Raw genomic sequence first — 23587 nt, 5'->3', positions numbered from 1 at the left:
AGAAAAGGGAGACATCAAACACAGTCGATGAAGTCAGGTATGTCCTGGAATGCAATACATCGAATCCACTGAAGAGCTGCCAAGAGTCAGTCTGGCAGAGGAAGTATGTGAGGAATACCGAAGATCTTAGATTAAAACAGAAGTTATTGTAAATTGAATTGTATTCCCAAAATGTAATTGTCACCAAAGAAAAACTTTGGCCAGAATGTTCTTAATCTAAAGGAAGGTGAATTAATCTAGGATGTAAGGTTAGAAAATTTAGATGTCTGAATGTCAGTAGTGAAGATAAATAAAAAAAATATATGCACTGAGAAAGTAGGGTCAGAGAAACCTCAAATATACTTAGAATAAAGGGGAAAGTTATGTTGTTGATAATTGGTCAACTGTAGTTTGAACGGATTGAAGCTAAAAGAAACATCAGAAAACTTTTGAAGGTTTCAAGACAAGAAATGATAAAAAGCAGGTGGGGTTAGCATTGATAGAGTATGAGTAATCTGAAAATGAATCATCAAAAGTGTGAAAAAATGAGGCTATTTCCAGATTTCAAGGCCAAGGACAGTACTGATATTTAACTTGTTCACTAATTAGACTTGTGCTTTCTGCTCTGACAAGATAGTTTCTCTCATGTGACCCTACCATGAATAATTATTAAAAACTGAATAAAATATAAAAATTATTTGTTTGAAAATATTACCAAACATCCCACACAGTGCAGAGTAGAAAAGATGAGATGCTGGAATGGGGAGAAAGCATTGATCCTTTCTGACATCTGCCAGTCTCAGGATTTGGAGGCAGTGCTGGCTGAATGCTGAGTAGAACGTGATGGTTCAGAGCTTTTAGGAATCTCATGCCGTTGAATAGACAAAATGCTGGAGCTGAAGGCCATGAATGTAACAGGTATTTCTGAGTCCCGGGAGTTTTCCAGTTAACCATCACACCTGAGGGTGGTCTTGGTGAACATCGGCACAGCATATATTTATCAATTCCTTTGCTCATGTTTTCTTCTCAGATCCCACTTATTCTTACTTTGTTTTCCTTCTTATTAGGGACAGTGCAGTAGAGCAATTCTTACCATGTGGAACACGAGCAGCGACATTTTCCAGTCTTTATCTGGAAATGTGTTGAAACCTTTCTTCAAAGATTGCCCATCTGAGTTAGAATACTGGGTTAATAGACATGTTCCCTCAGCACTATCAACATTTTGTTTCTTTGCTCCTTTATTTATAGTTGGTAGTTATCTACTGACTACCATCATAGTGATAACAGTGATGGAAAAAACAAAGGTTTATGTGGCTCGTAGTATGTTGAGCAGCATTCTAAACATATTAATTCATTTAACACTCATGTCATAGTGAAGAATATGCAATGACTACCCCTCCCCTCAATAGAAATTAGAAGGGGACACAGCTCATGATAACAAGAAAAAAATCAAACAACCCTATCAAGAAATGGGCAATGGAAATGAACAGAAACTTTTCCAAAGAAGAGAACATATAAAAGAATGCTCAACAACTCTAATCATTAGAGAAATGCAAATCAAAACCACAATGAGATATCACCTAACCCCGGTGAGATTGGCCTCCATCAAAAAATCCCAAAATAACAAATGCTGGCGAGCATGTGGAGAGATAGGAACACACACATATTTTTGAAGTTATTAGTTATTATTTAAAGCGATTTGCCCTTATTATTATTAGTTCTATTATTTATGCACACTTTCTATTTTCTTTTGAATTGATCATGTCTCATGTCCTTTATTCCTGTTGTTAATTACGTCTTTTCACTAGTCCTTATTTGATGGATATTTAATTGATTTTAATTTACAATCGTATGCTTTTCTTTTCTCCTGCATCTGCCCCATGGGATGCCAAGATTGTAATAGAGGCCACACCCTAAGGAAGACACCCCGCTCCATAGCATCACAAGCTAAGCACCCCAGGTGAGAGGCCACGGGAGAGAAGTGACCTAGTTGTTGAATATGGTTCCTCAAAAGCGGGCCCTGAACCACAGTCTTCTCCTCTCATCTGTGATCTGTATCTAGTGGAATCCTCCAAGCCTTTGGGTTCTGTGGTCACCTGTGAATTACAAATTTATATCTCCAGCTCAACTTTTCTCCAACTCTAGAGACCCTTTGTATCCATCTACCAATTTATTAATGCATCTCATTTTGAGTATCTCAAAAACATTCACATCAAAACCCAAACACATGGGACCAGTACTTACTTTTTCCACCATCTTGCATTGGGTTATGTGAAAACCTGAGGACTTTCTTCTCTTCCACTAGTGACCAGACTATAAGCTTCTCAAAGTTAGAGAAGCATTTTCTTTTAAATTCATTATTGTCTCTCCACCATAAGCCTGACAGAGTTTGAACTGAAGGAGTGAAGGGTGAATGAATGTATTCATTTGCAAGAAGGTCAGCTAAGCAGGGCCATCAAGGCAGAAGTGAGATAGCCTGGCCTCTACCTACTGGCCTTGCCTCATAGGCAGAGTCTCTGGAACTCTCTGATCCTGTTTGTAGCCAGCAACAGCCATCACCCTTGGAAGAGTCCTTGGAAGACTCATGCGCAAGCCTCCTCGCCTGGAAAAACAGTATTGTTTTTCTTTGACTCCCACCTTAAGAGCCAGTTAAGTTGCAAAGGCTTTGTACGCAGGTAAACTGTGTTTGCATCATGGCTCTACAGTTTCCTGGCTGTGGGATCATGAACATGCTACCTCCCGCTGAGCCTGCATTTTTTTTTTTTCATTTCTAAATGGAGAAGATAGTTGCGTCTGTGAGGTCAGAAAATCACATTGTGCATAAAACAGCATGCCCAATATCAGGTATGTATGAAAACATCTTCATAATATTTTTAGGAAGAATTAGCTGCCTTCCCAATGCTTAATTTATACTTTATACTATTCAATGTAAGTATAAATATATTTATTTTTCAATATAGCTTGGATCTACTATAATTATCTATTTATATGATTCTCATGAGATCATGTATGTTAATAGTTACATTTCTCAATCCCAATTAGGTGTCTTGCATACCTCATAAATATTTATTTAATGTATGAAGCCATGTTTGAAGGATTAAGTGGACACATTGTAAATATTGTTTGAAATACAAAAATGGTAAAGTGATTACAGAAGCACAATCAAATTACTTTACTGCAAAACTTTATTATAGATGTAAAATATGTACATATGAAACCATATGTAGTATAACACAGTAAATATGTACCACAATCATATTTATTTCTTGTTACTGTCAGTCAAAACTCTGATTTATACGCACTCTGACTATTTTACCAAAAGCCTGAGAAACAATACAACAAGGTATCAACTTCCTAGGAAGCCAGGTAAAATTTACGTGTGCAGCATTGCTTATATTTATTAATCTTAAAGTTTTTATATTTTGGCTTAAGTTTAGATTCATTTCAGAAGCATTCTGTCAAATTATTTCAGGTTGGGAGACAGTATGAACAGCCGCTTTATTCTGAGATGTTTTGAAAGAATGTGGGTGAGAGAGAAGAGAGGTTCTTCTTTAAGAACCAAATTGAAAAGTCAAGTTTTTTGCTGCCAGTAACTATATTCTTATGTAAGTCTTTCAATACCTTTCTTATGAAGAAGGATACAGGAAAAGACTTAAGGAGAATGGCAATGACCTAGCAGATATCTAGAGTTAAAAAGGGTAAAAAAACAAAACCACTCTTGTATTTATATCTAATGCTGGAGGTTGGGGAAATATATCGCCTGAGGGAAAATCTTGAAAGCAGCTTGCAGCCCCAGGACCTGCAGATGGAGAAGAGCTCTCCAGCTTTCAGTATCAAAGCCATTTGGAGATAAGCTGGATACATTTTTTTCTTCTTAAAATTGCTAAGAGAAAGATGTCAGAAAACCAAGAATTACTTAGGAAAACAATAAAACTAGCTGTTTATTCCAACATAAAGGCATTTTTGAGACAATGAGGGAGAGGGAACAAGTACAGGCTCTACTACCATGTTTCCCTGAAAATAAGAGAGGGCCTTCTATTTATTTTTCATCAAGAAGACACCCTAGGGCTTATTTCAGGGGTTGTATTATTATTTTTTTAAGTACGGTACAACCATCTACATTTATTCAAATATAGTTAAGTCATCTTCTTCTGGAACATCATCATCACTCTCCAAACCCTGAATTCCATCCTGAATTTCTTGCAACTTTATTTCCTTTAGAACCATTGGCCCCAAGCTCTCATGTCGAGCAACAGAGCTCTCATGGGGCAGATGAGAAGAGCTGCTCCTGTTCTTTACCACTCCGTGATGAAATGCATGGGATGTGCAGATGCGCTGTATATCCACACCCATCACTAGGTCTTATTTTCAGGGTAGGGCTTATATTGTGCAAATGCTTAGAAATCCTGCTAGGGCTTATTTTATGGGTAGGTCTTATTTTTGGGGAAACACAGTATATCCGCGAGCTATCCTTGGAACATTTTTTACATGCTATCATTATATAATTTGCACAAAAATTCTAAAAGGTAGGTATTTTCTTTCATTATTTTTCTTATGCTAACATTAAGATTCAGAAAAACCAAAAAACCATGAAAGTTATAAAAGTCACACATATTTTAGTTACAAATCTCAAATCCAATGTATTAGATATTCAGAGGCCTTTCTGATTTTCATAGTTTTAATTAAGAACTCTGTATAACAAATTCTGGTCCTTGAAATTCATACGTAAAATGGAGACACTTTTAGGAAACATAACCTTCTTTAGCAGGATCAATTTTATAGAGAGGTGAGGTAGATTATTGTTGTGAGGTATTGTTTCCAACTATTTATTCCCTTCTATGTAAGATTTTATGTCCCTCCCCATGGATTCTGGGTTTGGCCATGTTACATGTTTGGCCAATGCAAGGTGAGCAAATGTGGCATCAGCCCAGACCAAGCAGAAGTTTCAGAAATATCACTTGAGTTTTCTCCAACTCTCTTGTTTCCCTTCTCTGAGGAGAATTGCTTGTCTTCAATAAAGGCTCCTCTTTCTGACGAGATCCCGAAATGAGAAACACGCTGAGCAGAGCTTCAGGAGCCAACTGACCAACAGTCCCTGGCACGTAAGGAGAGTGAGATATCAAACGCTCATTTACGTAAACCATTGCCTGCGTCTTATCTTACTCTCACCCATCTGTATAAAAAGAACTGTCTTGGTGCCTGAAACCACATAACTAAAGTTAACCATTGATGTCATTCTGGAATATTGAAAATGCCCGTTGGCCTCTAGATATGAAAAAAAAAAAAAGAATGAAACACAAATTATGATTTTTCAAAATTGTTTAAATTGTTTAAGTATCATTTATATATTCATTCACCAAATATATATTGCTAATCTGCTATGTACCTGGACCTGTACTGAACAGTGTACACAGAGTTAGAACATACAGTACATGGTGCCTGCCCTATGTGGAGTTTACATTCTAGAGGGATAATTGTAACTATACTAATTGTTGTGCTGTGGAGTAGTGATTATCTCAGTAGGGAGGTGGATTGAGGAACCAGGGGAGTTAGCACTACCATACAGTTGTCCCTTGGTATAGTTGTCCCTTGGATTAGCCCTAGAATCCCCATGTATACCAAAATCCCTCATACTCTAGTCCCACAGTTAGCCCTGCAGAAATGGCATATGTGAAAAATCTCCCCTCCAGGTATGTGAGTTTAGCATCCAAGGAATACTATATTTTCATCCGTGTTTGGTTCAAAAAAAAATCTGTGCATAAGTGGCCCTGGGCAGTTCAAACCCACGTTGTTACAGGGTCAGCTATACCAGGAATGCACGTACTGTTCAATTCAATGACTGAGAGTGGCTGTAGAACAGCAGCAGATAGTGTTTTAGCCAAAATGAAAGTTTCAGAAGTCTCCCAAGAACACAATGAAATTTTTTTCTGAGGCAATTGTTTTATTTTTTTAGTTTTATAGATTAAAACTTGGTATGACCATGTTGTACATATGTGAGGGCAAACACCACTAAGTAGATTTCCTGTTGGGCATGTACAGTATTATCATCAGTCATTGCAATGATTGCCCCTGATAAAGCACATCCAGTTAAAGAGGCAGAAAGTAGGTGTCTTTTTAGTTACTTTAAGTGAAGTTCTTAATCAGCTCTGGGATTCAGATGCATTCTCTACGACTCTTTGCAGGAAAGGTTCACTACACATTCATCATTGCTCTTTTTCATCCTATTAAAAATATTGAACTCAATACATTTTATTTTAAGCCCCCAAATCAGTATTCACTCAAGTCTAACAAAACATTATTTATAACCTGTTTTATTCATAGATTTGTATATATCTGGTATTTTTCAGATTATCATGAACCAAAATAATATATTTTTATATACAATGATGAGTAATTTTATTCAGTAATAAATTCCCAGCAGTATTATGCATAAATATTCTTTTATCTACCAGAGACATGGATAGACTAAGAATATAAAACACCTATAACAGAGGGAAGGCTGTTAATCTTTATTAGTGGATACTAATAGGTGGGACTGGATCTCACAATGGTAATTGCTTCAAGCATTTAATAGCAGGTTTCATTTTCAAATAACGTCCTTTGCATTAATCTTTATAATAGCATTGGTGACAATACTATTATTTTATATGTTTAGGTTGTATACTCTGCATACAGAAGCTACTTTTTCCCCACACATACAATTTTATACACTGCCACTTGGTACCTAGCAAGACCTTATCATTGCAATCTATGATTTTAAAAATCCAGGCTTTTAAAAGATATGCTTACCTGAATGTGCTATATTCATGTTTTTTGTACCAAATCACTTATTACAAAAAATATAATTTCCTATAAACTCAGTAGCCTCAAACTTTAGATACACCCAATAAATTGGAACCATTTAAAAAATAAACAGTGAAATACATTCTTTAGATTATGAACTTTAAAAAATATAGTTAAATATAATACAGCCAATATTATTATCAACTTATTTAATCCTTTAGTCTCATTCTAGACATTGGTAAGATTATTGTTGCTCTTTGTATTTATATGATGTCAAAATCCTTTCCGCATATGTGGGTGTGATCCACCTCAGGTCAAAACCAATGTTCACAAGCTTTGTGCAGTGGCAGCATTGTGGCCAATGAAATTTATCCAAGGCACTATTATTTCTAATTGAAAACTTTTCCTAATACCCTGCCATGACAAACTTGAAATATAGTTGGCATTGCCAATCTTTAACAATCTCTATGGAGACTGAAAATAAAAAAAAAAAATAGAAAAGAAAAGAAAAGCAATGTATACAGTTATTCTTATCCCCAAAGCAATATTGACCAGTAGAAGCAATTTGGGTAAAGCATTCACCTTATCATTTCCACAGGCTCTTTGCACATGTTAATTATTTCTCTAATGCCTGCTATCTTTTATTTTTCATAATAAACTGAGTAGAATTAAATAAACTTATTGTAATACATTGCAATAAAGTATATACATAACTAAATATACAAATCTATATATTTAATGTCAAGCATGTTCTAACCAAAAACAATTCTCTTTAATTTACAAAAGAACCACTCCACCTATATTGGTAATATCACGATTTGAATTAGGCCACAGGGATGATCTACTATCTGTGTTAGTCTGGGTTTAGTCAGAAAAGCAGAATTTCCATAGCATTGTAAGAATAAGGAATTTAATAAATGAATTGGGGCTCCCATAGGTGCAGGAGGAGATGGGGTAGTAAAGGTCTGGATGGTAGCAGCTGAGGGATTAGAGAAACAGTCAGTGAGGACGGGGGCTGGGGAGAAGCCAGAGTTCTCCAAGAGGTCAGAGCCTTCCCATCTGGCCACCACAGCTAAGGACCAGAGAAGACTGTAGACTCATCTAAGAAGCTGCTGCATCTTCCCACTATGGCATTCTGAGAAGAAATGACTTCCACGCCATTCTTCCTTCCAAATCCTTGCACCGACCAGCTGTAACCCTTAGCTAGAGAGAGAAGGCAGATTGTAGAGAGTGTTGGCAGAGCTTTTTAAAAAACTGACATCCCAACATAATTCCTATAAAGAGAAACCAAATAAACAACTCTGTGTTGACAGGAAAAATAGTTTTCATAGAGATGAGGATGCATGCATATTATAGACTTATTTTTCTCTGAATGGCTTTGGATCCTGTGACGGTTAATTTTAGATGTCAATGTGACTGGATTAAGTGATACTAAGATAGCTGGTAAAGTATTTGTTTTTTCTAGGTGTCTGTGAGAGTCTTTCTGGAAGGGATTGGCATTTGAATCAATGGACTGACTGGGGAAGAACTGCGCTCACCTAATCTGGCCGGGAACCATCCAATTGGCTGAGGGCCTGGGGGTAGAACAGAGGAAAGGTAGATTTTTTTCCCTCTCTCTTCTGGAGCTGGGACACCCATCTTCAACTGCCGGGGGACATCAGAACTCCAGGTTCTCTGACCTTTGCACTCTGGGACTTGCACCAGTAGTTTCCCAGATTCTGAGGCCTTGGACTGAGAGTCATATCATCAGGTCCCGTGGTTCTCATGCTTTTGGAATTGGATTGAGCCTGCTACTGGCTTTCCTGCTTCTGCTACTTGCAGACAGCCCACTGTGGGATTTGTCAGCCACCATGGTCATGTGAGCCCACTTCCCTAATAGATCTCCCCTTTATCTCTCTCTTTCTCTGTCTCTCTATGCCCTGTTGATTCTGTTCTCTGGAGAATGCTGACTTATACAGATTTTTTTTTTTTAATAATAAGTCATATAATGTCACCAAGCATAAATTGCCTTGGGGCAAACATTGGCTATTTTTACTTACCTTATAACATGTTTATAAGCATTGAAGTAGATAATGCACATCAAACATTAGTGCATTTCAGGTGCTCAATACATTAAGGCATCATTTTAGTAGAAAACGAGTTTGTTCTTAGGGTCTAGGTGCCCAATTCATTAATTCAGTGAACTGAATATATTGGTTGACTTCTTTAACATTCAGTTTACTTACCTGTAAAATGGAGAAGGTAACAATATCTTCATTTAGAATTACAGTTAAGATACAATGAAACAAGACAATGTGTGTCCAAGAATCTTCTTTATGGTTAACTTTGTCTTATTTTGTAGCAACATGTCATTCTCACCATCAATGCTTACCCTCAGACATTAGAAAACGGAGGGGTCTGTTGCTGAAAACCAGACCTTCCTAGCAGCTGCCTGAATCATTCACCCTTTTAGTGACTGGGAAGCAGCACAGCTCCAGCCTCTGCCAGGCCCCACCTGCCTTGACGATCAGGGGTACTGAGAGCAACCCATGAAAAAACAAGGGCAGAATGTCAGGTTCTAAAAGAGGCTAGTTGTGATGGTACTGTGACTTTTTAATAAGCTTCCAAAATATTTTCTTGAATAGTCCTTAGGTATATCTTTTCAGAACTTGACAAGAAGATTGAGCCGTCAATTTACAATTTACAAAGTATTACACTGAAAATTGTAATAACATCTGAGTCTCAAATCAGACTTTAAAAAATCACGTATCTTACTGAGGACAAACATTTTTTACCAGTAGTTCAAAGTATAGGGGTCATTATGAGATTCAGGCCAAGCATGGGGAAGGATGGATTGCAAACGAGGCTCTCAAGTTCCTTTAGGGTTGCATCAGTACCACTCTGACTCCGCAACGGAGCTCCCTGACTGGTGCATATGGGGCATCACAAGAGGAGAAATTTCAGTTACAAAATATTATCATCTTTAATCCGGTAACCATGTGCTGGCCCTGACAATTTTAGCAGATCTTGTGCTATGAATCTGTGAGTTATACCTTCATTTACCATCACTAACCTAGACAGACCAGGTACATCTTGCTAAAAGCATTTCATACATTTAAGATTCTCCACTATTTTTCTCTAGTATATACTATCTAGATATTAGATTGTAGTATCTACTAATAACATGTTTTCAGGAGAAATGAGTGTTTTATTGTTGTTACCTTTTTTTTTGGTCCTGGTCTCTTGTCTCTCTCTGGGATTGCTGGAGTAAGTAGGAAGGGTGGGTTTCAGATCAGTGGCTACCACTTTGCTTCCCACCTACTTAACCTAATGAATGGCTAAATCAATGAGAATCATTATGATGCACTGGTAAGACTATAGATTCTGCACCCACCATTTCCAAGGTTAAGAGCAAGCCTTACAATTTACTAGTTACATGACCTCAGGAAGGTTATTTAACTTTTTGGGGCCTCATTTTTTCATACTAAAGCTGATAACAACTACTTTATCAGATTGTCTTAAGGATTAACTGAGTAAATACCTGTAAAGTAGTTAGAACTATGCCTCCTGCAAACTGAATATTCAAATAGCTACTTATTGTTAATATTTCAGTGCAGGGCTGACTGTTTTGTTGGTTGTCTACCTTTCGAGATCAAGCCCGTTCTTCTTGTTGTGCCTTCAGAATTACCAAAATTTGCTAGATTTACTAGGAAAATAGAAATACATACATGTTAATATTCTGTAAGAATCCAAACTTGAGAAGTGCTAAGAATATTATTGTATGAAATAAGTTTAATCATGACAAGCTATAGTTTCATCTGATTAAGCTAGGAAGATGAATCTTTTCTTATGTATAATCACAGGCTGTAGGAAATCACAATTTAAACAGATCACATACTGAGTCATAATCACTCCACCCCCCTATCAGACACATCTGGTTGTCTCTCTGTTCCCTTAAGATAAAAGTTTGATGGTGGTTGCCTTAAATAGGTTTAAATCCTTTATCACCAGGTTATTAGATTTAAAGTCATTCTCTGAGAAAAATTGAGGTTATATATTTTTAACTTTCCAAGTTCTGTGGCTGGTTAATTAGAAGTTAAGTTGTTAACCCTCCTAGGAAAGGCTCTGAAACTTCTAATATATCAAAGTATGGTCTCTACGGTCTCTTTCAAGTCATCAGTAGTACCATACTGGACAACCATTTTGGACAGTGTTTTATTCATAGACAATAAAGTTACATTTATAGGCAGTTTAAAATTGATTATGGTCAATATACATAAATTAAGAAGTTGCCTAGAGCTGACTAGGTAAGATATATCAATTAAAAAGACAGTCCTCCTTCATTTCAATGTCATTTCAAGGTCATTGATATGTTCCTGTGAAATCCCCATGAGAATTGAGGACTACCCATTCTAAGAAAACAGAATGCCTGCTAATTATAAACACAGGCATTGTAGCCATATAAAATTTAATGTTTCATTGTATAGAACTAGTAACCCAGAAATAATCCAGTGAAATACTTCTTTCTAGTGGGAAATTTGATTAGGCAAAGTTGTCATAAATTAAGCAAAAGCATCTCAAGGAAGAATTTTTAAAAGTCCTTAGGAAGGAAAAAAATCCAATTAAAATTCATCTTAATCCTTTGGTCAGTGAAACAGAAAACATACAAGGTACCTCAACCCAGGGATTTTGATAAAGGTAATCCATTGCAAAGGTGTCAGAGTGCTGAAAAACAAAAACATTGTGGAGATAACACAGAGGTAATAAACTAAGCAGAAAATATCTATATATTTTGTAAATTTTTCTATATAGTTGGGAGGAAAACCTTGGCTATACAAAAGAAATGAAACAAGAAAGTATTTTCTTTTAAGTATATTAACCTTTCATAAAGTACTTTTAATATTATCAATTAATATAAGCTAATTAAACTTTTTAAAAAAACATAAAGATTATCCTTACAGAAAGTTGGACAAATACATTTATAAAAATGTTCTCACAGGATACATCTTAGCAATAATGATCTATTTAGAAAAACTCCCTCTAAAAATCAATTTTTTTAAATATAAAACTTTTATTCATAAAGATATACATGAGAGGCTAAAAATCTAGAATGTGTCATGGTTTCTAAATATACTGAATTGATATGTGCTTTAAGAAATTTATTTTAAATGTTACTCGTATTGCCCTTTAAAACTTCCCAATTTTTGTGTTTTGAGTGTGATTTTGTTTAGAAAGCACAACCTACTAATACTTCTTTTTAAATGAGAAAGATATATATCTGTGTATATGTATGTATGTTAACACTTTATTAAAATATAATTTACAAATAATGAAATTCATTTTGGTGTACCATTCAGTGAGTCTTGACAGATATATATTATTATGAAATCACAATCATAGTCAAGATACAGAATAGTATTAACATCTCTACCCAAATTCCCTCATATTTTTTGTGGTCTCCAGTTCCCGACAACTGATCTGTGCTGAGACATCTCCTCCTGTATTAGTTATCTCACTCTGCCTAACAAATCACCCCAAAGCTAAGCAGCACACAACAACACACATTCATCATCTCTCTGTTTCTGTGGATGGAATCTGGCAGGGCTTACGTCAACAAATTTATTTCTTTTAATAGAAATCATGTAAATCTTACCAACATCTAGATCTGAGAATTGTCACTTTTACAAACAATTTTATAATTCAGTGAAATTAAAATGCCTCAGTGACCTATAGGTTTACTCTATACTAGTCTCATCACGTTCCATATTTTATGACTTACCAGCTAAAAGGTACCATATTTAATTAAAATAATTAAATACAAACACGAAGGTAGCTAAATAATATATTTCATGACTGTTAATGAAAAGTATCGTTCTCCATTTGTCTGTGCATTACCAATAAAAAGGAACATATTTGGAATTTTACAAGTTATAAATAGCACATATGATAGAAAAATGCTAACAAAATGTCACTTTATGTCTATTAAGGCTGATGATTTATTATTTTCCTTTATTGAATGTCATCTAACTGGTCCATGCCTTAAAAGATTTTCTTTTCATCACTGGGGCAGGTACTGGATCTTTGCACTTATCTCATTTTCTTCCAATAATAAAATAAGTGAAACCTAATTTAATGTACCCACATATCAAAGGAATTTGTTCATGACAACTTGAACATTTTAGCCAAAAATTATCACAATTGAAATGTTCCTTACCTGGGACTATTTAAAAGCTTGCATTAAGAAATATAATAGCTTTGTCCTTACCTTGAATAACTGCAAGTTGGTCCAAGCATGCTATTTATAATTAAGTGGCAGTGACCAAGAAGTATATTGATTTGTCATCAACTAATTGGCTGAAAATTCTGCCTGAGGAATTGTGGTCTATTTTCATGTAATAAATCCAGAGCCACTAATTTGCTTTTATTTGCATCTTTCATACAGGCATGCCAGTACTAGGCACAGAATAGGCACTCAGTGTACAGCCATTGAGTATTATGCTGATGATTATGTAGTTAAAATAGCACCAAGGACAATACCATATGTTTACATCTTGGAGAAGATGGCAGTGACAATCTTTACCCTCCACTATGCAGAATAGTTAAAAATCAGCCAAATAAAAACGATACTCTTATGGATTATTATAAACAGTCAAAATATGATAAAATTATCAACATTTCTTGATATGAAAAAATAATTGATGTAACTATTCAAACTGAAGCAAATAAAAAAAAGCCCTAGGCTACTGTTATTTTAAAGGAGTCCAAATAAATGAATGGGGAGATAGGAAGGAAAAAAGGAGGGAGGGAGGAGGGGAGGAGAGAGTGTGGGAGGAGGAAGATTTTCTCAGCCTTAGATTGAAGATAATTACTGTAATCTAAATATGGCAACACCAATTAGCAGTTCATTAGAACCTATATAATCCAGTTGAAAATACAGATAACAAATGACTGGCTTTTTTTTCTTTATAAAAATATTTTTGTATCTGTAAACAATTTATATTTAATGGTTTAATTTTTATTCTACTTCAACCAGTCAAAAAATACTGTCCTTGCTTATTTATCCTCCAGTAGCTGGTGATTTTGTTTTACTTTCCTAAAGCCTAAGACACTGTATACTTTGCTTAGTGTACATTTTTTACTTGTTATTTTGTTAAGATGAAAAACAATTTTAATTGTGCCAAGATGTGTCTTGTCTTTATAGTCAGAATGTTAGAGCATAGAATCAAAATCATTTTGATTTTAATTAATAATTGGGAACATCCCGAACTTCCTCTCCCCTCTTTCTAATTATTTAGATGCCATTTTCAGTGATATTTATAAAAATAGATTCATGGAAGTAATAGAATACAGAGTACTAGGTTTATAGGTTAAATAAGTTCATAATATTTCAGATATGGTTTCTTAAAATATTATTTATTCATTTTTAAATAATAAATGATGAATAAACAAAAGCGAATGGGAAATTACTTAAAACTAGATTATCAGGGTAATAGAGAATAAAATATGTATAGATTTTTCTCATTTTGAGTGAAAATGAAAGAGATGGTTTTCAAAATAGCAATTTCCTATTTTTTGTTATAATTCCCTGGGATTGTGGAGTTCGCATACCACCAATCAGAGCTATCTGTCTCGACAATATAATGAACAAGATATTATGCAATGGCTATAAAAGCTGCTTACTAGGGTTCTCAGAAACTTTTTTGCTATAGTGATCATTTATCCATTATTTGAACAGCTTATTGGCTAAGAAATTATCTGGACCACATTATAAATAAAAATAGTGATTATACCATAATATTAATTTGGAATTGAGAATAACACTGTAGGTGATGTAACATCCAAAACTGCAGATATTTTAAGAAAATATAACTGTAAAATTATTTTTTATTTAAAAATATTACAGGGGTGCAAATATTTTTGGTTACATGTATCAATTTTGTTATGGGTGAGTCAGGATTATAAGTGTGCCCATCACCCACAGTGTTCATTTTACTCATTTGATAGGTTTTTACTCATCCCCTTGTCTCTCTTCCCCCTGCTTGATTTCCACCAAGTTTTACTTCCCTCTGTGCACATGTGTGCTCATCGGTTAGCTCCAGTTTAATAGCGAGCACATTGGGTATTTGCTTTCCCATTCTTTAGATACTTCACTTAGGATAATGCTCCCCAGTTCCATCCAGATTGTTGCAAAAGAACACAATTTATCCTTCTTCGTGGCTGAGTAGTATTAATGTATAATTATTAAATGCATAGTGTAACAATGTTGATAAGAAGGGAAAAAAACTATAAGTGGTAAAGCTCATTTTCCATATTTAAATCAATAAATAAAACAATTGTTGTACACTCTCTGTTATGCAATTCATATTATGAATTTAAATTTCTTTTTTAAGAGACCAGATCTTGCTCTGTCTCCCAGGCTGTAGTGCAGTGGTGTGATCATAGTTCACTGTAGCCTCAGACTCTTGGGCTCATGAGATCCTCCTGCCTTTGCCTCCCAAAGTGCTGGGATTATAGGTGTGAGCCACTATACCTCGTTGAATTTGATTTTTAGCAATTATATATAATGATGACACATAATTAGAACAATAATAATGACTCTATTTTTCTCCAACTAGATGAACAGTAACTAACCACATTCTGTTTGAGAGCCAAAAATGTTATTGTTATATAACTGAAAAATACTATAAAAATGAAAATAAATTAGGACATAATTTTAGATGGTAATATTTTAGAAAATGCATATTCTGTGGTTTATAGTTTAATATAATAAGAGAATACCAGTTAATTTTCTTAAGTGGATCCCTTCCCTGTTTTTCTAAGTTAATTGTTACTGATTTAATCCTTGACTTTTCAGGTGCAGTTATCTAAAAATAGATACATAAGAAAGACTGAAAATATAGGTGTGTGTCTGTGTATGGGGACTTTAAATGTATTTATTTATGAAAGGAAATGAAACCCAAATTATTCCAAATGTGAATACCAACTAAAATTACAAATTTTTCTGTATCATTTCAAAAATTTTCTTCTAACTTTATATTTAAATTTTGGCTAAATAATCCCCAGAAAAATGCCATCAATTTTCCTCACTTATGGCAAACCATATAAACAAAAATATACCTTAAATATAAGTGTGGGTAATAGAGTTTAAAAAGGCATCTGGGGTCCGGTGCTGTGGCTCACACCTGTAATCCTAGCACTCTGGGAGGCCGAGGCAGGTGGATCATTTGAGCTCAGGAGTTCAAGACCAGCCTGAGCAAGAAGTGAGACCCAGGTCTCTACTAAAAAAAAAAAAAAAAAGAAAGAAACAAATTAGCTGGACGACTAAAAATATATACAAAAAATTAGCCGAGCATGGTGGTGCATGCTTTTAGTCCCAGCTATTTGGCAGGCTGAGGCCATAGGATTGCTTGAGTCCAGGAGTTTGAGGTTGCTGTGAGCTAGGCTGATGCCACGCCAGGGCACTCTACTCCAGGCAACAGAGCAAGACTCTGTTTCAAAAAAATAATAAAAATAAATAAATAAATAGGTATCTGAAATTATTGCAACTGTGGAATCTGTCTCTTATTAAGACATATAGAAGTATCAAACTTCTCTGTAATGACAATTGTTTACAAATGGCTACTATGCCTTGGATAATATTTGTATTTCCTCCTTGCCATTGTATTCTCTCTCAGCCAAGAAAACTATGGATGTTTCCACCAATAAGATAGGGCTATAAATGGAAGAATAGATCAGTTTAGATAAAGGTTAAATTCATATACAAAGTAATATCACTAATAAATATAATCTGGGTGTGTTTAGATGGAGCTTCTGTGACAAATAAAGAAACTTATTTATGTACATGTAATTTTTTCATTTATTTGTTCACTTCACAGCACATATTGACTATTACTTATGTATAATGTCCTTAGTTATTTTGAAGGATACCCAGATTGGTCAGTCCTGATGTCTGTATTCAAACATATATTCTAGAAATTAGCAGTTCTCATATCCACATTATTACTAGCATATATGTGTTGGTAGATTATGGTAGATTATCTTCTGGTAGATTATCGCCATTTATATGGTGGCATATTAAGAGCTAACAGACAATATCTGATCCTTGTTTCTTCCCACCTTACTAATGCTTATGTTTCTTCCATCTGGTCCTCTGTCTTAATAATCCCTTAGAAATTGATGATTGGCTGATCTGTGACTTTTAAAGGTGAGGTCTTTTCCTGATTTGCTGAAAGCTACCAGGCTCACAGAGATGGAACATTTGTTTTTGCCAGGAATGCCTGTATCCACAGATACATAAAAAGTATAACACACAAGGGACATTTTTTTCCCCATTCTATAATGCAAAACACCAGTGTAAATACTACTGCCTTCACTGTGGTATCACTGATCTCATGCGGTGTTTTTATGCATATCGTCTCCAGTTCTCACAGACTCCTTTTATCGTTAGGTATAGCTTTATCTATTTTACAAAGAGTGGAAACTCGGAGGATTCAAAGAACTTTTTAAAGAGTGCATAAGTGGCATGAAATGAAACTAGAGTTTGAGTTCGACCTTTTGAAAATCTATTTTCACTACAGGACACCACATTTGTGTATGATAATTTTGGTTATACACCCGCACTTACCTACACGAATGTCCATTTGCTTGCTTATTCACATACCATTATGTGAATTTGTGCCAAACAATTATCTGTGATTGAAAAACAGGATTTGCTTTTCTGTGCATAGTTGATGATGAGAGCTTTTGGGGTCACTTAGGAGCTCCAGCGCTCACTGTTGTTCATGAATGATGAATAGCACTTCAATAAGATGACGCAATAAAATAAACATTGGAGGAGACATCATTCAGATGAAGTGAGGATCAGTGGGTTCTGAAAGTCATGTATTTTACTGAGGGCAAGAGAAGCTGGGAGTTTTTCTTCACTGCTGCTCTTTATAGATGACACATTTGTTCCGTGTTGGTTACGAAATGAAGTTTACACACGACTTTGGAAAAATGATTTATTTTGTATAATGCATTATAGGGTATAAAAAAAAATATCTTCCAATGTATAGTCATTTTGATCTTCACACTCGGTAAGGTGGAGAGAAGGTACTATAATACATATTTTTGCAGATGAGGAAACACAAAACTGGGGTTCATATGGATAGATATCAACTTTTTTCAGTGACACGGACTCTGTAGAATATTCATAGGGTTGTATTGCACAATGGTTAAAGATCATTGGTTGACTCTGTGGTTAGCTTAATTTCAAAGCTGTGTTCATCATTCTTTAAGTACAATCTTAGAAAATTTACTAAAACTCTCTTTAGTTTCCTCGTCTGTACAACTGATAACAACAAATATTATTATTCATAAAATTGCTAAGAATATCAGGGAAAAGATTACATGTGAAACACTGAGAATAGTGTTTGGCATGTGACACACAGTATGTTCACAAGTCAATCATAACCTTGGAACAATAATATATAGTAGAAAATAAGTTGAAAATCCAGACAAATATTCCTAGATATCTAACAACCCACTAGTTACTTTTTAAGTGTCTTGTTTCTAAACTGTTTTGATTTTCTCTACTTACTGCCACTCACTCAATTTAGCAAACATATTCCTCCCAGAGGATTTTACTTAACGTACCACTCTTAAGCCACACTTTGGTAACAGACATTAAAATATTCTCCCTTAAATAAAATGCATACTGCTTTGGATGGTATTACATGCACTCAGAAATCATGACGTAAACTCCAACTATATTTGCCATTATTTTCCTGTCTATGCTCCAGCCAGTTCAGACAAATGATCTTCTAAGACCACACCTGCTCTAATTACTCTAGGTGAAAGTTTCTCCCTGCAGTCCCTTTTGACAATGGTCTCCATCCTTTAAGAGCTGCTTATAGGGTCAACTATTTACAATGCCTCTCTTGATCCTCTTAAGAAGATATCTTTATCTGCTACTAACTTCTTGATTATAAAACATCACTTTTATGGTATTCTCTTGACAGCTGAAGAAGTTTTATCTTCCACAGGAAAGGATGGAGGAGTTAAACAGGGACGTGTAATCAGCTTTTCAAGATGATCAACACGGCAGATAATTTTGGGCTTAATTTTCCTTACACAGCTCCTCTGAGAACTCTTCCTTCTATAAGACTCCATAATTATGTTCTCTACTAGATCATCTTCTTCATTTTCCTCTCCTAAGTACTCAGGAAGGCATATAGATTGTAGAGGCTCGAAAAGGCTGGCTCTATTGACATCGAATTTAATTAATGGGAGAGTGAATAAACAGTACACATTTTATAATGTGATATAAAAGGAATGTTTTATTTTAAATAATTTATACACTGTGCTTTCTGTTCACTTTTAAGCTTTCTGTCAGTACCTGTGACCACTGAGAGAGGGCACAAAAATCAACTTTTCAAAAATGAAACACTGTAAAATAGCATGCCTCAGAGGTTGGAAAGATAGTAGAAGTCGGGACAAAGAACACATTGGCTGCACAATTATTATGGACATAGAGGGGCAGTTTAATTATATGATCATACTAGCTTGGGAATATGGACTTTGTGGAAACCAACTCAAGAAAATGACAAAAGCCTGAAGCAGGCTGAGTTTTGTTTCCTACCTCTGAGGAACTAGAGGCATGTTAAGAAAGCATTTACCTCTTTAACACACACAAGGGAGTACAGAACCAGAGGCTACGAGGAAAATAATGAATTGTTATGAATGTCTGACATCAGTCACCTGTATCTGTTATTTTTATTACCCTGTTTGATTCATTTAGATGATATAACTAAGAGAAATTTGTAGTATGATTTAAGCAAATTCATTAATGAAATGAATCAGGATATTTCTAAATTAACAAAGGGCACTGGATTTATTGAACAGGATTATTTATAAAAGCATATCTCTATTTTAACAGACTTTTTATTTTGCTACTTTATTCAACATTTAAGAGGAGCATGGGAAATACTAATCAAATGGATAAGAGAATAATAATTAACTTGTCTGTTTCTTTTATTTTTCATCTATTTCACAATTTTTTGGCTGGATCTTTCGTGCCAGACTGTGACGGACAGAAATGAGCCAATGGAGGAAAAGGTCCACAGAGATAAATAGCACAGAAGCTAACTCACTTCAGTATAGTTAGACAAAACCAAAACCCACTTTTCAAATCATATGCATCTGGAGTTCAGAGAATTTTAAAGGTTTTATTTATATAATCTCCCTCCAGAGTTGGAATCTGACACGTCTCATTTTCATCACTGAAATATACAAACTTCATGATAAGATGGTATTATTTATTTCACTGCCAACACCTCAATAAATTATTTGTCATCAAGTTAATAAAGGTAATGGGAAGCAGGATCACATTTTCTAATTTATTATGATATACTGAGGTTAACGAAAACCCATTCATGGATTTGGATTTTTTTAAAAAAAAAAAATAAAGGCTATAAAACTTGAGGAAAATCCAAATTAAATTCCTAAGGGAAAAATATGGAAAAAGTTGATGCAGTACCTTGCATGAATAGTCAAGTAATGCCAAAGACCTAAATATATTAACCACTGAGAATCATAGCTGATGGAGTGAATTAGACTCATTGGAATATTTTTAGTAGAAAAAAAATAATGTGAAACAGAAAAGTCAGCAACTCCACAATGTGGGTTTTTCTTCCTTAATAGCCCAATGATATTGATCTCAAATTATATTTATAGCCACTTTAATTATCTAACAAATCAAGGCTAATTATGGCAAATCAAACATCACATGTGTCTATTTTGCAATGTGATACATAAAATTGGCATGTGTATTAAAATAGGTACCAAAAATCAGATTTCCAAATCAGAACACTTTGAAGTAGGCAACTAAAGTGCACTTGGACAGAAGTATACAAATCTTAACTCAGCGCTTCACAGGTGATGCTTGTAAATTATGATATGCCACTGATTTTGAAAAGCGAATTCAAACACAGAAAAATAAAATTTAAAAAATAACTTTATCAAATTAACATAATAGACTAAACTCAATACATTATTTAAAACCAACTTACTGAATTAATAAAGTACTTGTGTTAATATTTGAATTCACTTTATAAAAAAATACAAAATATTTATTAAAATAACTTGACTTACACATCTTGAAACATCTCATTCCTTATCTACATATGTCACCCTCTTTCGAATGTTGGCCAAAGGTTGAATTCAGGTGATAAGATCTGATGTAGCCATTAAATAGAAGTTTTTAATATATTGATAAATTTCAATGCTGTTTTTAAAATAGGAACCTCCAGGGCTCTGGAGAGAACATCTCCCAGCTCTGCTGAAGCCCGCACTCCCAAGATCCAGCATCCAGAGCTGCTGCCGGAAAATAGCACGACTCCCGGACATTGCCTCGACATCCTCACTATCTTCTTTTCTGATGAGTCAGTGCCTACATGTTGCTACATAATTCTAGTATTACCACTGAGGAGGTCTATTCTTCATTTGAAATGTTTTCATTTTCCCATGAATATGCTGCGTATTAAATGCATGTGGGCTACTCATTCTTATTATTTTACTTAGTTTAGTTTGGTGGGGTTTTTATTAAAGTCTCCATTAGTGCATTTCTGGTATAAATATCTTTTAAGCATAGGATCATCTGTATGTTTAGGAGGAATTGGAGGGGATGGAAAGTCTGTGGGCAGCTACAGGACAAGTGAATGGTGAAATGGTCACCTAATTTATTTTCCTATCTTTATTGCTGTTATAAATAAAAAGTCTTGGCATATATATCATACTTTTTGAGATTATCATTCAAAGTGAAAGGAGTCCTATGAAGATATCTAAATAGTGAAAGCAATATAAAATATGACTAATCACTTAAAAAATAATCTTTGGAGCATTAACTCTGAATTAAAGGGCATAAAAGTAAGCATGGTAATAAATAAATTGGTCAAGCCAAATAAAAAGGGTACATTTTATCATAAGCAATGTGTATAAAGATGTGTAACATGACATTCAAAAATAATTAGTATTCATCATGTTTAATACATTTTTTCAGTTCCCCACTTTATCAAATTCATTGGAAGTGATTATTTGTGTAGGTTGACATTTTTTCAATATAGAGTATTCAAGGTTTTGATAATTTTTTGATTTCTCCATTATAAAAAATTTATTTTATTTTTCATTTACTTGTTTTTTAATGTAAGAAACTGAATTCCTGACAGAGATGTAAAACAGTAATTTATCTGTTTGGTTTGTAAAGCCTGCTTGAGTTGCAAGGTCTGAATTGTGGTAGACCAGATTGCTATGCTAGTTGAAGAACAGAATTCTTTTAGCCTGTAGAATTCAGTAGTTTTGAAAACGTTGGTAAGCAGATTTATAGTAATTCTGATTTTCATTTTTTTAGCGATTATATATACAATATTTTTAAAGTACTCACTCACTAAATCAAACTTTATAGAGTGTGCATACAATTCAACACAAATTAAATACATTTTAGGATTTTACTTTATTCATGTGAAATACATCATAATCACTAACCCTCCGGTGTCATATTCGTGCCTGAGTATAAGAATAATGGAGAATGATGTAATTTAGGTCATAAAAGAGCCTGTGATTTTAAAGCATCTAAAAAAAAGACCTTCCTATTCTAAAAGGAGAACATATTCCCTAAACTTTTAGAAGTCAAATATTTGGAGAAGTAAACTTCAATACTAACGAAGATCCTAAATCCTGAAAGGTGGGAAGATTGATATAAAATGTGTACCTATAAGAGTCAGTTTTTTTTTTATCACTCTAATAGAAGAAAACATTTCTCTTAACTCAATTTAGGAAATTATTATACATTTTATATATCTTTATATAAAAAGTTACAAGTAGCAAGCATATGACCAAAAGAAATGGAACAGTAACAGCAATATTTGAGAATGCATGCTTTTTACAATGTGTCTAACAAAAAGGATATTTTCCCAACTCAAATATCCAGTACTGACATGCAGGGTATTTTTTCAAACTGTCAATACAGTCATATTGCTAAGTGCTTAATCAAAAACATTTCTATTGTAGGGTATGAACGGCAAAATACCTTATTTCAAAAACTATTTCTGAAACTCAGTATTTTCTTTTGATATAAAACAAAAAGGAAATCAGGGGTATATAGGAGAGGCCAAAAATGAGATTTTTTTTTCTTATTGCAATCTAGTAATTTTACTCATTACTTTTTGCTGCATTTAACCATCATATAACAATAGGTGTGTATAGTCCATAGACCTCTAGCTGGTGTTTCCATGGTCCACATTTTCACTTTTCACTGTAGCATGTTCAAAATCACTCAGGAACGCACTATTCTCAAGCAGTCTATCTAATGAAAACAATGTACATGTAACACAAGGTTCATCCAAATTCATGTTTTTTTTTTTTTTCACATATCACACAATGTAAAATTATATAACAAAGACATAAAACAACATAGAAACAAAAGTGAAACTGACAGCAAAAATAAAGTTGGGGTAGTCTTAATCAGGAACTAATTTCTTCTTCAAGTTTCCAGTAAATCTTAAAATGTATTTAAAAACTAAGGAGCACTTGGTGGCCAGCAACCAAATTACGAAATGAACATATCATTGTGCAGCGGGGATGTCTTGCCGAAGGAATAACAAATGTCTGTAATTCTTATGTTTGGATAAAGGCAGTGGAATGAATTTAGAAATATGTCCACTTTTCACAATTCGCTATAGAATTTTCTTTTCATAGTCCCCATGTTTGTATAAATAGTTCTTCTCTGAAAATAAAACACAGTTAAAACATTTTCTCCCAATGAAAAATGCATACAAATACACCAATTTATTACGGTAATATAGAGTATGGA

At 34.4% G+C, this 23587-nt stretch overlaps 1 protein-coding gene, 1 long non-coding RNA gene and 1 other non-coding gene across 5 annotated transcripts in view; 1 reads left to right on the top strand and 2 right to left on the bottom strand.

The window, feature by feature from the left end:
- The first annotated feature begins 7094 nt into the window (after positions 1 to 7094).
- LOC142861737 (U4 spliceosomal RNA) lies at positions 7095 to 7236 on the top strand. Its single transcript, XR_012912893.1, has one exon. It is a non-coding gene; the product is annotated as a U4 spliceosomal RNA (small nuclear RNA).
- A 419-nt stretch (positions 7237 to 7655) lies between these two features.
- LOC105880297 (uncharacterized) lies at positions 7656 to 8728 on the bottom strand. Its single transcript, XR_001158130.2, has 2 exons — positions 8301 to 8728; positions 7656 to 7965 (listed from the first exon to the last, which is right to left on the bottom strand). It is a non-coding gene; the product is annotated as an uncharacterized LOC105880297 (long non-coding RNA).
- A 7326-nt stretch (positions 8729 to 16054) lies between these two features.
- Positions 16055 to 23587, bottom strand: part of NETO1 (neuropilin and tolloid like 1) — a 117787-nt gene continuing 110254 nt past the window's right edge. For 2 of the 3 annotated variants that reach the window (XM_012781223.2, XM_012781219.2), the window contains exon 11: positions 16056 to 23500. The gene's annotated coding sequence lies outside the window, so the exon portion shown is untranslated. Of the gene's footprint in view, positions 23501 to 23587 lie in introns of all 3 variants that reach the window. The other variant, XM_012781220.2, reaches the window with a different exon arrangement.

Source organism: Microcebus murinus, chromosome 17 (genome assembly GCF_040939455.1).
Source record: "Microcebus murinus isolate Inina chromosome 17, M.murinus_Inina_mat1.0, whole genome shotgun sequence".
In the NCBI taxonomy this organism is placed as follows: domain Eukaryota; kingdom Metazoa; phylum Chordata; class Mammalia; order Primates; family Cheirogaleidae; genus Microcebus; species Microcebus murinus.
Note: the sequence above shows the minus strand (reverse complement) of the source record. Positions and strands in the feature narration are given on the sequence as shown.